The following is a 10,429-nucleotide window of genomic DNA, read 5'->3' on the forward strand; positions in this document are numbered from 1 at the left end:
CTAAGCTCTTAAGTAATGGAATCTGCTCTGAGCTCTAAGACATTGAAACAAAGACACGTAGACAAAGATGGCTGAGATAAAGATTCCTAGTACCACAAAGGCTATGAGAAAGAGAAAGATCTTAGTACAGAATGTATAGCCACAGGGGTAGGGGAGGAGCAGGTACTTCGATCCTAAATGGCAAATGTGCCACCTTTGCTAACTAGCTGGTACATCGTTGTGTTAGAAGCAGTCAACTGATTTTGAATCTGGTACAAGACTACCAAGAGATATCAAGTTAAGCAAGATCCACACAGTGCCTACCCGCACAGGATGGAGACTGGGAAGAAGAAAACAAGGCAGTGAGAAGGAATTTTTGCTGTGTAAGAGTTTAGGCTTAGATTTCCCTGGTGGTCCAGTGGTAAAGAATCCGCCTGCCAATGCAGGAGACACAGGTTCTATCCTTAGTCTGGGATGATTCCACGTGCTTCAGGCCAAATAAGCCTGTGCACCACGACTACTGAGCCCGCGCTCTGGAGGCTGAGAACTGCAGCTGCTGAACCCTGTGTGCCCTAGAGCTGCTGCTTCACAAGAGAAGCCCGAACACGGCAGCTAGAGAGCAGTCTCCACGCGCTGCAGCTAGAGAAAGCACAGCCAAAGGCCAGCACAGCCAAAAACGATTCAAAAAGAGTTCAGACTTTTTGAGGTTTGAACTATATAACTGTATTACTCCTTTATAAAATAAAATGGAAAAAAATCATACAAAGTTAGATTTACTCTATTTTGAAAACATAAATATAACATTTAGCTAGGCAGCTCTTCTGAAATTAGAGGTTATAAAAGTACATATTTAAGCTCCAAGCCCCTTCATTTGTGCTCTGCCTTAATCTAGGGACAGGGACATTGTGGGGCTGGGATTGGCTGAGGTCACACTCAGTGACCATCAACATGACAGGTGGGACTAGGTGGTGAGCAGGTGGCTGCCTGCAAGGCTGCAGCATCAGAGTCAATGCCAAGGCAGTGATTAGCGACCCTATTTGCAGCAGATAGGAGGGTATCTGAAGAAGCCAAGTGTCCAGGTGGGAGCCCCTGCCCCAAAGGCGAGTGAGGCTGGAAGGATGGGAACAGCCACAAAAAGAGATGTGCAGATAGGGGGAAACAGAGAGGGCAATCTGTGCCAAAGCATGAGATGAATCAAGAAAGACAATCGCACCCCGGTGGGTTTCAGCTGAAACGTGTGGTGTAGAAGCCTCCACAGCCCACAGGAACAAACGAGCAAGTCAGAGAGGCCCTGGCCATGCAGACTGAGCTGGAAGACACATCTAGGGGAGAAGCCAGGAAAAACCCCATTGCCCAGGGAAAGAGGAGGGTGTGCCAAAGCCTGGTAAGTGGAGAAGTTAAACTAGAGCCGAGAGAGTGATCTGGACCCCCAGAGGGAGAACGCACAGACAAAGCAAGGGGTGACTGTGCAGAAGAGAAAGGTTTACCCTGAAAAGTCAGCAGCAGTGAGAGTTTTCATTTCAGCCACAGCTATCCCAGAACCCCTGTGGGGAGGCAGCTCAGAGGAAGGCTGGAAGGGCTATTCTGGGGCCTCTCCTTTCATGATGATAAGGTATCTGGCAGTCTCCAGAACAGGGCCCTGCCTGGGAGACAAGCAGCTTTCCCTTGAGTCACAAAATCCCTCCTCTGGGCCCCCAGGGGCATCAGTTTTGCAGTATGTAGCCCATAGGGACCAAGTAATTACTGGTGAAAACCATCCCTTTTAGCCCAAAGCTATTGCCTCTCCCCTTGCTCAAGGAGAGCAGGCTGCAAGACCTGAGCTCTGCATGTCACCACACTGGTCCCCAGGGGCCTTTGAGCGCTGGCTCAGACAGGCCCTGGAGTGTCCAGGACTCTTTGGGGTAAGATCAGCATACACACTTCCAAGACAAGCAAAGAGAGCTAGCTCTATAATTTCCCGACACCGAGGGAGGAGACAGAAGGAGCGCAGACCGAATAACTTCCCAAAACCCCAGCTGGCAAGCACACCCACCCTGTGAGGTTGCAACTCCCTGAACTAATTAAAAGGCAGAGCAATGAGAATGTCTGAATTGCTGCATAAGCATCTCTTGGGGAAAATATGTTTATGGTATTGCATACCCAGGGCTCCCCCTTCACATCCCAGAGCCAAGTCAGACACAGGTGACTACAGTTTAGAGCTGAATGTGTGTGTTTGGTGGAGTAGGAAATGGCAACCCACCCCAGTAATTTTGCCTGGAGAATCCCATAGATAGCAGAGCCTGGTGGGCTACAGTCCAAGAGGTTGCAAAGAGTTGGACACAACTGAACAACTGAGCACGTGTGTAGGGATGTGTGAGCATGTGTGATGGGTGGATAAGAACTCAGGCACAGAGAATCATACTGTGTGATGGGAGACAGCCAAGGCAGGCTACCATCTTCCTTCTGATTCCCCTCAAGGACAGAAAAATAGGTAAAGGTCTTAAGTAGCACCACAAAGGAATTTATGTGGTCATTGGTTGGGGGACCCTCCATCTTATAAGGAGACATTGCAGTATCTCAATCTCTGGGAAGTGTTTTTTCTAAATTTAACCACTTTTTGTTTGAGTTTAACCCTACTAGCAGCCAGAATGGGCCAAATCAACATTAAGAGTTTTTTTCTGCTTTCTGAATCTATGAAAAGAAAAATTATTTCTATTTTTTTCCTTGTAATGACACTTAATCAGGTTTGGAAAATTCCCCTAGTGCCGAAAGTCTGAAGCACTTTCATATCTGTGAACTGGGCATCCCAGAGGGATCCCAGTTAGCAGGGTCCCTTCAGGAGCTCTGTCCACCTCAAGGTTCACTGGGAGTTATTTGATGAGGATATCAAGAACATAGCTGAGCTACAAGATGCCAGATTAAACTCTGACATCCAAAATGAGAACAGGGGCAGCATGCCCCCCATCTCTTTCCTGGGGAGGCCTCTGGTAGGGCCTGGGCTTTATCCTGGAACAGTGATGGATTGCACTGTCCAGGCTAATGAGAAAGAAAGAAGAAAGACTTTTCAGCAAGATGCTGGGAGGTGTCTTAACTGTCCCTTGGCCCAGATTCCACTCAGAATCCATTCCAAGTCTTTGGCAAAAGAAGATTATAAGTTGAAATAGCACGAGAGCCCTTTGCAGCATCTCAAGAGCTGTGACCTTGGTGGGGGAGAGCCTGCCTCATCCCAGGTGGGCACCACAAAGGAGGCAGAATCAGCACCAGCAGAGGCAGTGATGGTCGGTGCAGGCCACCTGCAAAGCACAGTGTGGCTCTGACCCCAGCCTCAGGAAGGCTTGAATTGTCACTGAAAACTGGATGAGGCCCCTGGGACTCTGTCAGGTGAGAGCTGGGCTGTGCCTTCAGTGGGGTTGGAGTGCCAAGCCCACTGAAACACAGGAGGGAGGGAGTTCAGAGTGTAAGATATATTTGCTCCCACTATGTTGCCCCTTTCTGACTGTGTCCCTCAGACAGGCAACAGGTGGGGAAGTATTTTATACACGGATGGTATGTAAACTGACAACATCCCTGTGAACACATCAGAAGACATGAATTACCTGTCTTCAGAGAAAAAGAAACTAATGATTCAAAGGTTATCGATAATTTATCCAAACTCCATTTTGTGGGTGGACTATCCATAAACAGGCGACTGTTGGGAAAGGAGGCTGTGGGTGTAAACCCCACCACACCCTCATTTTTCTAGATAATTAACAAATTGTTTCAGGACCACAGACAGCAGCAGATGAGCTCCAGGGAGGTGCTCAGCCCACCCCACCCCAATCTGGTTCTTTGCCAATGGTTGTCATCTCTGGTCCTTTAGACCCCACTCAGGCCCTCAGCAGAAGCTCTGAGAACCTTCTGAGGATGTGCAGAGAATGGCTTAAGACCACTACCTTGTACCTTTAGCACCAAAGTGAGAGATCAGTTGTCTTTATTGCCAAGTCCTGTCCTCATCCAGTACTAATAACATTAGGTAATGCTTATTAAGTACTTAATATATCCATGCTCTGTATCCTCATTTTATCCTTACAACTCTATAAGGTTAATTCTATTTTTACATCCATTTTATAGATGAGGAAACTGAGTCACAGAAAGAGGAAGTGATTTGTCTGAGGTCACAAAGGCAGTCTGGTTCTTGAGCCCATCTCCATCGCCACTCTGCCATGATTGTGTTCTTGAACTTAAGATGCAGGATGAAGGCAAAAGGGTAAGAAACATGAAACTTCGTCGGCCAACTTGGCCCAGTAAGTCATCAGGGACCTGGAAAAGCCATCTGCTATAATGCTTTGGACTTGGGAGTTCTGTTTCCTATTAAGATTCTGTCTCTTAGTATCCTGCAAAAACTGGGGCAGGTTATATAACTTCTCTGTGCAGCTATTTCCTTCCCCAGTGGAACAACTAAGTGGACCTGGCATCACGGGTGGGTTTGGAATAAGTTAAAATACACCAAAGCTGTTAAGGAAGAGAAGTCAGGAATTAGAATGTCTGTTCGGTTTTGTAAAGTGTGTGGTCTTCTGGCCTAGAGGAGAGAACCAGTGACTTTTAGAACTTTCAGTGTTTGCAGATCTTGGAGCCTATGTTCAATATTATTGGGGTGAATGCTTCACCCAACACAAGTATCCCTCTAGCTACACTCCTGAGACAGTGCTGGGGCCCTTCAGAGCCAGGAGGCTCTTTAAGTCACCAAGAAGCCATCTCTTGTCTGCAGGGTACCCTTCCTCCACCAAATGTACCCAAACATAGCACATCATAGCAATCTCCCCTGCTGCTGCTTATATTGCACCATGTCCGCCTTGCTTCCACCAGAATCTAACCCTGCCCTCTGGGGAGGCTAGAGTAAATCAAATCCCACTGCCCAAGGCAGTCCTGGCACGAAGGTGAGCTTCAGTGCTCTCTTTTCCATGCTCAACCATTTCAGCTTCTTCAACTGGCATTCAACCTCATTTCTACCACCCTCACCATCCTTGTTACTCTTCTCTGAGTACACTTGGTTTGTCCATTGTTCCCCCAACCTTCCGTTGATTCTCCAAATATTTCCTGTATGCCTTCTGTGAAGACAGCAGATGCTGAGAATGCACAGAAAAAGCGTAGTCTCTGTCTTGAGGAGCTCACTGTCTTGGGATAGGAGTGGAGTACTCTTAAGGAATTGCAGTATAGTGTGGGAAGTGCTATGACAGGGGCAAACTCAGCGGACTCTGAAAGCCCAGAGGCTGGGGAACCTGACAAGTGGAGAGGTGTGTGTGTGTGTGTGTGTGTGTGTGTGTGTGTGTTGGAAACTGCACTCTAGAGGCGGGGAGAGAGAGAGGAGACCAGTTCTGGGAACTGCTTGTGGTTTGGAACTGCAAGACTCAGGGTTGAGTGTTGTGGGTCAGAGAGGGCATAAGAGATAGGCTTGAGATCAACAGGGGTCAAATCATGAGGGCAATAGGGAGCTCCTGAAGGTTTGTAAGCAGGAGGGTAACAGAATGGAACTTAGTTTCTAAGAACAATCGCTCTGATTTCTAAACTGGAGAGTGTGTTGGAGGTAGATGTGAAACTGGAGGCAAGTGGTGTCATTGCCAGGTCAGAACAGAGCACAGCAGAACTCTGACCTTATTCTGGAAGCTGAGTTTCTATGGAGGCTGCCTGCAAATGTGCACTATACTGGTAGTCACAACTCACTCCTGTTTCATGTTCAGGGGTACTAAACCTTTTCAAAAGGAACAGTAATGTTAGCTTTTTCCCAGCATCTACCTTTGCAGCCAACTTTTAAAAATTTAATCTCATCAGTTCAGCCCCTCCTTTAGGATTATTGAAATTTTTGTGCATCTTAATTCAATCCCTTCATCTTTATTTAAGGGGAGATACTGAAGGACTTGCCAAAGGGCACGTGGAGTAGTTAGTGGTGAAAGCACTGCTGGACTCCAGTTTCCTGACTCCTAAACCAGGCACCCTGTTATCCCACCTCTCTAGGAAATTGATCTGTTTAGGGAAACTAGAATCCAGATTGATTAACAGTCACTTATATGAAAGAACAGGTCTTAACTTACAGGCCCCAAAGGCAGAAAGGGGAGACCCCATACCCTTTTCCAGTATTTCCTCTTATAATCCCTGAGTTAGAGTCTACATTTGACAGGGATGGCATTACAGGTCTTCAGACAGCTGAAGGTCACAGTTGTTCAAACCCAATCATCCAGGCACTTGACAATGTCAAAAAGCTTGAAAGAATTTCACAGAGTGAAAAAAATCTTACAAGCTGATGAATGCTTAACAAACGCTTCTCTATGGAACTGAATTAGTTCAGACTGTAAAATCGGTTCAGGGAGACTGGACAGGTGATGGGAAATGGGACACCCTCCGTAGGGGAGAAGGGGAGGGAGCCAGCATACAGAAAGCTTCCCTGGATGAATGCCTAGAGAATCAGAGTCCTTCTCAATTAGGACCTAACCCCTTGGTCTCTGAAAGATTTCTTACTGGAGCCCATGAGACCTGGAGACTGGTTTCCCTGGGCCCTGTGTATTAAAGTGTCTGACCCTCGGTCCTGGGAACCTGCACAGACTATGTGCAGAGCCCTGTGCCCAGGTTATCCTGAGACCAGCACATCCTAGGTTGGTCCATCCCCCCTACCCAGCACCACACTTTCATTAGCTCTCTTCCTCTTTGTTTACTTTGCCTGGATGTTAATGCTTTACCACTTTTTAAAACAGAACTGACCTCTAAGTCTGACCAGCACATCCTGCAGCTCCGCTGAGAACTCATAGGACCTCCACCCTTTCCCCAGACTCAACTCTTTCCCCACAGTCTCATCCCTCACTTGAATCCACACCTCAGGTTCCACTAGAGCAATGCTTTCCTAGTATCCCCTGTTGTGAAGCCAAATGCCATCATGGAAACTTCAGACTTGTCACTTGAGCAAGCACTTTACTGCTCCCTTCCCAGCAAACATATGCTTATCTTTGAATAACTGTAGATCAGCCAAATTTCACCAAGGTAGTTAAGAGCAATGAGGAACAATTCCAAAACTGGAATTGTTCAATTCCACTCTTCAGGGAGAGATTGTAAACAAACTTTTTTATCTACTTTTCACAAACAGACACCATACTTTTTTTTTTTTTTAAGAGGAGAAACACATCAAGTCATATGCATTTTGGTCTGAGCCCTGATCTTATTGTCCAAGCTGGAAAGGAAGCGCCACAGTCTGGTCTGAGATGTCGACCATATCCCCAACCCTTTTCCTGTGGTCAACAAAACCCTTTTCAGTGAAGCCTCGGCCTGAACTTATCCAGTTTGCGATGAGAAGCAAGAGCTTCATTAAAGCCTTCAACTGGAGAATACTTTTTTAAAAGAGCATTTTCTATAGCATTCTATTTGGTTTCTCACACATCTTCAGTGACACCTGAAAAGCTTTGTTGAAGTGAATGAAGTGTATTTGTCTGTGTCCGGGTTACTCAAATTGCCTCTCTTCTCTGCCAGGAAATTCCGATTTCTGGCAAGAGATGCCCACATGAAAAGAAAAGGCTCGCTGACACAGAGGACTTCCAGAGGATTAAACACAAGCCACAGTTGTTCTTTTTTTAAAAGAATGAACTAAAATAAAAGCTTACTCTGCTCACCCACACAAAATGCTGTTTTCAGAGAGGAGACTTAGCACTGACTGCTCTTGGTCTCAGACACTGTCTACATTAGCATTTAGTGAATTAACTTTAAACACACCACCAACTGAACCACTGCCTCGTCCAGGTGAGTCTGAGTCTAATATGCCTCCGAAGCCAGCGCACTTACCTAATGACACGATGCCAAGGCTTCACCTCTCCTGGGCTGGGAGTTCAAACATGAGGGGACTCAGGGGGCATCTGCTTTCAACCACAGAGCTGGGGGTGCTGACGTCTTCCCTTCCAGGGAACCAGGCGCACTCCTGACCACCCAGCCGCTGGGGAATCATAAGGTGATAGATACCGTCAGGTCTGGAAGGTTTGCCGAGCAATTGCTTCATACCACAGGGTCTGCCCCCAGCTAAAAGAATGAAGGAGGGGTTTCCTTCAGAAATGCAGATTTTCAACAAAATTCCTTTTCTCTGTGTGTACAAGATGGTGCATTGCAACATTATCTGTAAGAGGAAATAACTGGGAAAAAATGCTGCCAACTGGGGACTGAAATAGATGATGAAATTTCCATGTAGTGCAATTTAAAAAAAGAGAGATTCTGTATTTGCTACTAGGTCTCTAATGCATACTGTAAGGTTAAAAAAAAAAAAAAACAGCAGCAGCAGATAGTACTTGCAGTAAGGTCCAATAGCATTTATTTTTGTATATGCTTAGAAAAAATGTGTAGAGCGATTCTCAAGAAACTTGGAATAGTGGAGACCCTGGGAGTGGAACAGTGGCAGGAGGAGTGATCTGACTTTTTGGCTTGTTTTAGATTTTCTCTTTTACCTTGAGTATGCGCTTAGTATTTTTACAATAAAATAATTTTTAAAAATTCCTTCCTTGCCAAAAAGTATTTTGTCAGCTACATAGGAGCTTCCAAAAAACAAAACTTCTCCATCATCAATCAAGCTGCAATGGATGATTTTGAAAAGAGAAACTCAGTATTCTAGAAAAGTATACTGAACAGCAAATCTCAGTGAGTTTGGGGAAGGGAGGTGGTGGCTTAGTCGCTCAGCCAACTCTTTGCGACCCCATGGACTATAGCCTGCCAGCTTCCTCTGTCTGTGGAATTTTCCAGGCAAGAATACTGGAGTGGGTTGCCATTTCCTTCTCCAGGCAATCTTCGCGACCCAGGAATCGAACCCGAATCTCCTGCTTAGCAGGCAGATTCTTTACCACTGAACCACCTGGGAAGCCAATAGATATATAAACAGCAGTAAGATAATGCTAGCAAGTGGAAAGAGATGAAAGAGGAACAAAACAGTACATAAGATCACTTTATGAGGAGAGAGATTACTTCCGGTTGGGGGGAATCAGGGACATTGATGGAGCAGGGGAGGTAGCATTTAAGCCAGAGCCTGAGTATCAGTAAAAAATGAAAAATGTTAATAAGATATAAATTCATCTGAATTTGAAATCAGATTCCCAATATATACAATAACTTCAAGTTTTAGGAAGATGTGAGGCAGAAGTTTTTTGGATATTCGTTGAACTAAAAGATGAGTAAAAATAGTTGAAAGCCTGAACATACACATGCTGCAAAAATGTATAAAAAATATATAACTTAACTTCATCCTATGATAGTCTAACTTCTTTACAAAAATACTCCTTACTGAAGTGTAAATATTTTCAACACCAATTTCTCTGCAAGAATGAGGCATAACTTCTAGGGAAGGGAAGAATCTTCAGAAAATAGATTCTGATACTGCCTCAAGTTGAGAAACACTGAATTAATGTACTGCATTTTATTTTTATAATTGTATATGCTGGAAAATTTTAGCATATAGAAAAAACAGTATCATGAACTCCCATATACCCAATACCAAATTTCATTATTTAGCATGGCTAATCTTGTTTTACACCTAACCCATCCCCCACTCCCCTGACATCTTCCAAACATCATGTTGCTTTATTTGAGAGCATGTTTTTTTCATTTTGTTTGTTTTTTGTTTGTGGCTGCACTACAAGGCAAGTAAAAGCTTAGTTCCCTGACCAGAGCCTGAACCTGTGCCCCCTGCAGTGAAAGCACAGAGCCTTAGCCACTGGACCAGCAGGGAAGTCCCTGAAGTTATGTATTCTTATATTAATAACTCTCTCTTTTTTTAAACATTACCACCATGCCATTAACATATGTTTTTATTAAAATGTTTAATTTTATTTTATTGATGTATAGTTGATTCACAATGTTGTATTAATTTCTGTTATGCAGCAAAATGATTCAGTTATACAAATATATATTTTCCATATTATTTTCCATTATGGTTTATCACAGGATATCAAATATATTTTCCTGTGCTATATAGTAGAGTCTCGTTTAAAGATATGTTTTTTAAAACTTGTCAGTAATCCTTCTATATCATTAACTATCTAGTAAGTATTCAGATTTCCAGACAAGAGCTATATATAGGATATGGTTGCTATGTCTCCTATGTTCATAATCATTTAAAGGTTCTGTCTCTGTTTTTTCCTTGTAATTTATTTGTTGAGGAAACCAAGTCACTTGTCCTGCAGAATTTCCCACATTCTGGACTTCACAGATTATACACCTGTGGAGTTTTTAGCATGCTCTTCTAGCCCTTCTGTTTTCTATAAATTGGTAGTTAGATCTAGACTTGGTTTGATTTGGGTCTAATTCTTTGGAATAATAGATACTGTCTTGTTTCACTCTGTGATCCTAACTGCCATTGATGACTACAATTGAACAGTATTGCTCACAAAAGATATGTTGAAATCCTAAACTTCATGCCCATGGAGGTAATTCAGGTTAAAACAAGACCCACATTAACCCAGCACTTATTAGAGGAGGA

At 44.3% G+C, this 10,429-nt stretch overlaps 1 protein-coding gene across 1 annotated transcript in view; it reads right to left on the reverse strand.

Annotated features, from left to right (window-relative positions):
* BCAR3 (BCAR3 adaptor protein, NSP family member) overlaps window positions 1-7,965 on the reverse strand; it is a 222,219-nt gene extending 214,254 nt beyond the window's left edge. Inside the window, exon 1 of the mRNA XM_060411939.1 lies at window positions 7,759-7,965. The gene's annotated coding sequence lies outside the window, so the exon portion shown is untranslated. The remainder of the gene's footprint in view (window positions 1-7,758) is intronic.
* Window positions 7,966-10,429: the final 2,464 nt, after the last annotated feature.

Source organism: Ovis aries, chromosome 1, assembly GCF_016772045.2.
Source record: "Ovis aries strain OAR_USU_Benz2616 breed Rambouillet chromosome 1, ARS-UI_Ramb_v3.0, whole genome shotgun sequence".
Lineage (NCBI taxonomy): Eukaryota > Metazoa > Chordata > Mammalia > Artiodactyla > Bovidae > Ovis > Ovis aries.